Raw genomic sequence first — 6,408 nt, forward strand, 5'->3', positions numbered from 1 at the left:
GAAATATTAATAAAGAAACACTACATCTATTCATATATGCTACTGTGTGTGCTTACACACATTTGTGTGTATGAAACAAAAATAGAATCATATTTTTCATACTTTTAAAAATGTGAAATATCCAGAAAGGCAATTGGAACATACAATCCAACAATAACATAATTAAAAAATAATTTATATATAATTTATAAAATTTATAAAAAATAATTTAAAAAAAATTTTAATGTTTATTTTTGAGAGAGAGAGTGTGCACACAGAGAGGGGCAGGGTGGGGGAGATAGAGGATTCTAAGTAGGCTCTACCTGACAGCAGAGAGCCCAATGCAGGGCTCCAACTCACCTACCATGCAATTGTGACCTGAGCTGAAGTTGGGTGCTTAACCAACTGAGCCACCCAGGCACCCCAACACCTAATTCTAAAGACATCTACCCAAGTTGAGAAGTAGACCCCTTCTCATATTAATAGTAGAATCTAGGTGATGGTATGTGGGTGTTCACTATAAAATTCTTTCAACTTTGTGTTTGAAAGTTTTCATAATAAAATGTTGGGAAAAACTCTGTATCAGGGGTTTGAGACAAAACAGATGACCACCATTCCTCCTAAGTCATTCCTCTTACAACTAAAAAATCCTGGGCAAACAATAAACAAGCATATGAAGACTCTGAAATGTGAAAAGAAGAAGGCAAATTGTAAGAACTTCAGGGCTGAGGAGCAACATGGTGATAAATTCCCTTTGTTTTTTCTTATCTTCTCCCGTATCTTTCTGCTAATGTGTTCCAGAAGCTGCCATACCAGAACCTCCAACAGACACAGACCAAAAAAGCTCTAAGCCTGTTCCTCTTTGTCAAAACCAGGAAAAGCGTGGCCTAACAGAGAACTTTGTTGGTAATGCCCACCTTACTTCAAACACCAGTGGAAAAAACACCCTTTTGCCCTGATCTGAACCATGGAAGCCAAAGGAAATAGCATATGTTTCTCAAGTGGAACAAGAGGAATTGTCAACAATGAATTCTATATCCAGTGAACATATCATTCAGGAATAAAAAGGAAATAAAGACATTTTCAAAAGATAACTAAGAGTATTGATTGCCAGCAAACCCACCCTTAAAGAATAACTGAATGAAATACTCTAAACGAAGTAAATGGTAACAACAAAGGCTTGAAACTGATGAAAGAAAAGAACATAAAAATGGATTAAAAAAGGGATGGGGGATTGGGGCACCTGAGTGGCTCAGTCAGTTAAGCGTGCATCTGACTTCGGCTCAGGTCATGATTTCCCTGTATGTGATTTCATTCATGTGATTCCAGCTCAAAGCCTGGAGCCTGCTTCAGATACTGTGTCTCCCTCTCTCTCTACCCCGACCCACCCCCCTTGCACTCTGTCTCTCTCAAAAATAAATAAACATTTAAAAAGCCTTTAAGGGGAGGGGTAAAAAAAAACGGATACTATAAAATACACTATCCTACTCATGAGTTTCTTACATCAGACATGATGGTTGAAGCAAAAATAACACCATTTGACATTCTCGATGTATATAATGGGAATACTTAATTATATTTTAAAAGTGAGGAGGCATGGAAATAAGGTTTCTGCACTCGGCTGACTGGTAAGTTATGAATGTATATTGTTATATCTAGAGCAACCATCAAAAAAAAAAAAAAAACTACAAAGTGATACACTCTAAAACACTCTATAAATCAGGATGGAAATCTGAAAATCTTAAGAGTAACCCACGAAATGACCAGAAAAGAGAAACAGAGGAACAAGAAGCAGGAAACAAACTGAAAACTAACTAAAATTCCTTTGTCTCGCATTAATCAAATGGCTCTCAATAGGCTAAATACTGACTCTGTCCCAAGGTTTTTTGTTTTTCATTGCCTGATAAGAGTAATAATAATTGTGAAGAAAACATGCTGCTGTAATAAGCCAGTCACAAAAAGACAAATAGCCTATAAGTCTCCTTACATGAGGTACCTAAAGTGGTCATAATCATAGAAACAGAAAGTGGAATGGTGGTTACCAGAGGCTAGGAATGGGGAGTTAATGTTTAACCAGTACAGCATTTTAGTTTTGCAAGATGAAGAGTTGCGGTGATGGGTGGTGGTGATGGTTGCATAACACTATGAATGAATTTAAGACTACAGAACTGTACACTGAAAAGTAGTTAAGATTGTAAATTGTATTGTGTATTTTTATATTTGTAATTTACCACAATAAAAAACTTTTCAAAAAAAATTCTGCTGCTAAAAACATTCTGTACACACTGGTGTAACCTTCATAAGTTTTTCAAGGATTTGCAGATGACTATGGGTACATAAAGATTTTCCCTGGCACAAGAACAGACACTCAGATCAATGGAACAGAATAGAGAACCCAGAAATGGACCCAAAAACGTATGGCCAACTAATCTTTGACAAAGCAGGAAAGAATATCCAATGGAATAAAGACAGTCTCTTCAGCAAGTGGTGCTGGGAAAACTGGACAGTGACATGCAGAAGAATGAACCTGGACCACTTTCTTACACCAGACACAAAACTAAAGTCAAAATGGATGAAAGACCTCAATGTAAGACAGGAAGGCATCAAAATCCTCAAGGAGAAAGCAAGCAAAAATTCTTTGACCTTGGCTGCAGCAACTTCTTACTCAACATGTCTCCGGAGGCAAGGGAAACAAAAGCAAAAATGAACTACTGGGACCTCATCAAAATAAAAAGCTTCTGCACAGGGAAGGAAATAATCAGCAAAAACTAAAAGGCAACTGACAGAATGGGAGAAGATATTTGCAAATGACATATCAGATAAAGGGTTAGTGTCCCAAATCTATAAAGAACTTATCAAACTCAACACCCAAAAAACAAATAATCCAGTGAAGAAATGGGCAAAAGACATGAATAGACACTTCTCCAAAGAAGACATCCAGATGGCCAACTGACACATGAAAAAATGCTCAACATCACTCATCATCAGGGAAATACAAATCAAAACCACAATGAGATACCACCTCACACCTGTCAGAATGGCTCACATTAACCACTCAGGCAACAACAGATGTTGGCGAGGATGTGGAGAAAGAGGATCTCTTTTGCATTGTTGGTGGGAATGCCAGCTGGTGCAGCCACCCTGGAAAACAGTATGGAGGTTCCTCAAAAAAACTAAAAATAGAACTACCCTACAACCCAGCAATTGCACTACTAGGTATTTATCCAAGGGATACAGGTATGCTGTTTAGAAGGGTCACCTGCACCCCAATATTTATAGCAGCACTATCCACAATAGCCAAAGTATGGAAAGAGCCCAGATGTCCATCGATGGATGGATGGATAAAGGAAATGTGGTATATGTATCGAATGGAGTATTACTCGGCAATCAAAAAGAATGAAATCTTGCCATTTGCAACTACGTGCATGGAACTGGAGGGTATTATGCTAAGTGAAATTAGTCGGAGAAATACGGAAATCATATGACTTCACTCATATGAGGATTTTAAGAGACAAAACAGATGAACGTAAGGGAAGGGAAACAAAAATAATATAAAAACAGGGAGGGGGACAAACAGAAGAGACTCATAAATATAGAGAACAAACTGAGAGTTACTGGAGAGGGTGTGGGAGGGGGGATGGGCTAAATTGGTAAGGGGCACTAAGGAATCTACACCTGAAATCATTGTTGCTCTATATGCTAACTAATTTGGATGTAAATTTTAAATAAAATAGAATAAAATAAAATAAAATAATAGGTTAATTTTAAAAAATAAGTTAAAGAAACACTGAAAAAAAAGATTTTCCCAGGTGTACGTAGTTACTAGTTATGTGGTTTTTTTTAATTGAAGTATAGTTGACATACGATATTATATTAGTTTCAGGTGTATAGCAGTTAGTTGTGCAATGTTTATATAAGGAAGTGATCATATCATTATAAATCCAGTCTGACTTATTTCATTTAGCATAATGCCATCTAGATCCATCCATGTCACAATTTTGTTTGTGGTTGAGTAATATTCCATTGTATGTGTATACCACGTCTTTATCAATTCATCTATTGTTTCCATTTCTTGGACTATTGTAAATAATATTGAAATGAACATAAGAGTGTATATATCTTTTTTATTTAATGGTTTTTTTTTTTCCTTTGGATAAATACCCAGAAGTGGAATTGCTGGATAACATGGTAGTTCTATTTTTAATTTTTTGAGGAACCTTGTACTGTTTTCCACAGTGGCTGCTCCAGTTTACATTCCTACCAACAGAGCATAGGGTTCCCTTTTCTCAACATCCACACCAACACTTTTGTCTTTTTGATAATAGCCATTCTGACAGGTGTGAAGTGATATCTCATTGTGGTTTCGATTTGTATTTCCTTGATAATTAGTGATATCGAGCATCATTTCATGTGTCCGTTGGCCATCTATTTATCTTCTTCAGAGATATGTCTATTCAGGTACTCTGCCTATTTTTAAATTGGATTGTTTGTTTCTCTGATATTGAGCTGTGTGAGTTTTTTATATATTTTGGATATTAATCCCTTATTGGTTATATTATTTGCAAGTATTGTCTCCCATTCAGTAGGTTCCTTTTCATTTTGTTCATGGTTCTCTTTACTGTGAAAAATGTTTTTAGTTTGATGGAGTCCCATTTGTTTGTTTTTGCTTTTGTTGCCCTTGCCTGAGGAGACAAATCCAAAAAAATATTGCTAAGACCAGTGTCCAAGAGATTACTGCCTTTGTTGTCTTCCAAGAGTTTTCCAGTTTTCCAGCCTTAGACTTAGATCTTTAACCCATTTTGAGTTTATTTTTGTATATGGTATAAGAAAGTGGTGCAGTTTCATTCTTTTCCGTGTAGTTGTTGAGTTTTCTGAATACCACTTATCGAAGAGACTGTCTTTTCCCCATTGCCTCCTTTATCGAAGATTAATTGGCTATATAAGTGTGGGATTATTTCTGCGGTCTCTATTCTGTTCCATTTATCTGTGTATCTACATTTTATCTATGTTTTTGTGCCAGTCCCATGCTGTTTTGATTACTATAGCTTTGTAATATCGTTGGAAATCAGCACGTGAGATGCCTCCACCTCTGTTCTCTCTCAAGATTGCTTTGGCTATTTGAGGTTCCATACAAATTTTAGGATTATTTGTTCTTCTTCTGTGATAAATGATAGGGATTGCATTGAATCTGTTCATTGCTTTGTGTAGTATGTGCATTTTGACAATATTATTCTAATCCATGAATCTAGTCTACAGTATATCCTTCCATTTATTGATATCATCTTCAATTTTAGTTATCATTGTCTTATAGTCTTAGAGTACAGATCTTTCACCTTCTTGGCTAAATTTGTTCCTAGATGTTTTATTCTTTTTGATGCAATTGTAAATGGGATTGTTTTCTTAATCTCTTTCTGAGAGTTCATTATTAGTGTATAAAAGTGCAACAGATTTCTGTATATTAGTTTTGTATCCTGAAGCTTTACTGAATTCATTTATTATTTCTAAACTTTTTTGGTGGAGTCTTTAGGGTTTTGTATATATAGTATGTCATTTGAAAATAGTGACAGTTTTACTTCTTTAATTTGGATGCCTTTTATTTCTTTCTGTTGTCTGATTGCTGTAGCTAGGACTTCTAACACTGTGTTCAGTGTAAGTGGCAAGAGTGGACATCCTTGTCTTGTTCCTGATTTTAGAGGAAAAGCTTTTAGTTTTCTCCCATTGAGTATGATGTTAGCCGCGGGTTTGTCATATATGGCCTTTATTATGTTTGGGTATGTTTCCTCCATACCCACTTTTTGAGCACTTTTTATTCATCTGTTGAGGTCATCATATGATTTTTATTCTTTTTATTAATATGGTATATCGTGTTGAATGATTTGTGGATATTGAACCATTCTTACATCCCTGGAATAAATCTTACTTGACCCTTGTAAGGATCTGTAATACTCTTCCTTGGATGTATTGTTGAAATCAGTTTGCTAATATTTTGTTGAGGATTTCTGCATCTATGTTCATTGGGGATATGGGCCTGTAATTTTCCTTTTGTGTGTTATCTTTGTTTGGTTTTAATATCAAGGTAGTGGTGGCCTTGTAGAATGAGTTTGGAAGCATTCCTTCCTCTTCACATTTTTGGAATACTTTGAGAATGATAGGTACTAACTCTTCTTTAAATGTTAGGATAAATGTCCTATACTTTTGTTTGTTGGAAGTTTTTAATTCAATTTTTGTTAGTAATTGGTCTGTTCAGATTGATCTTCTATTTTTGATTTAGTCTAGGAAGATTTTATGTTTCTAGAAATTTACCCATTTCTTCTAGTTTGGCACATTTTTTGGTATATAATTTTTTATAGTAGTCTCTTATAATCCTTTGTGTTTCTGTTATGTTGGTTGTAACTTTTCTTCCATTTCTGATTTTATTTATTCGAGTCC

Source organism: Lynx canadensis, chromosome A1, assembly GCF_007474595.2.
Source record: "Lynx canadensis isolate LIC74 chromosome A1, mLynCan4.pri.v2, whole genome shotgun sequence".
NCBI classification, from domain to species: Eukaryota; Metazoa; Chordata; class Mammalia; order Carnivora; family Felidae; genus Lynx; species Lynx canadensis.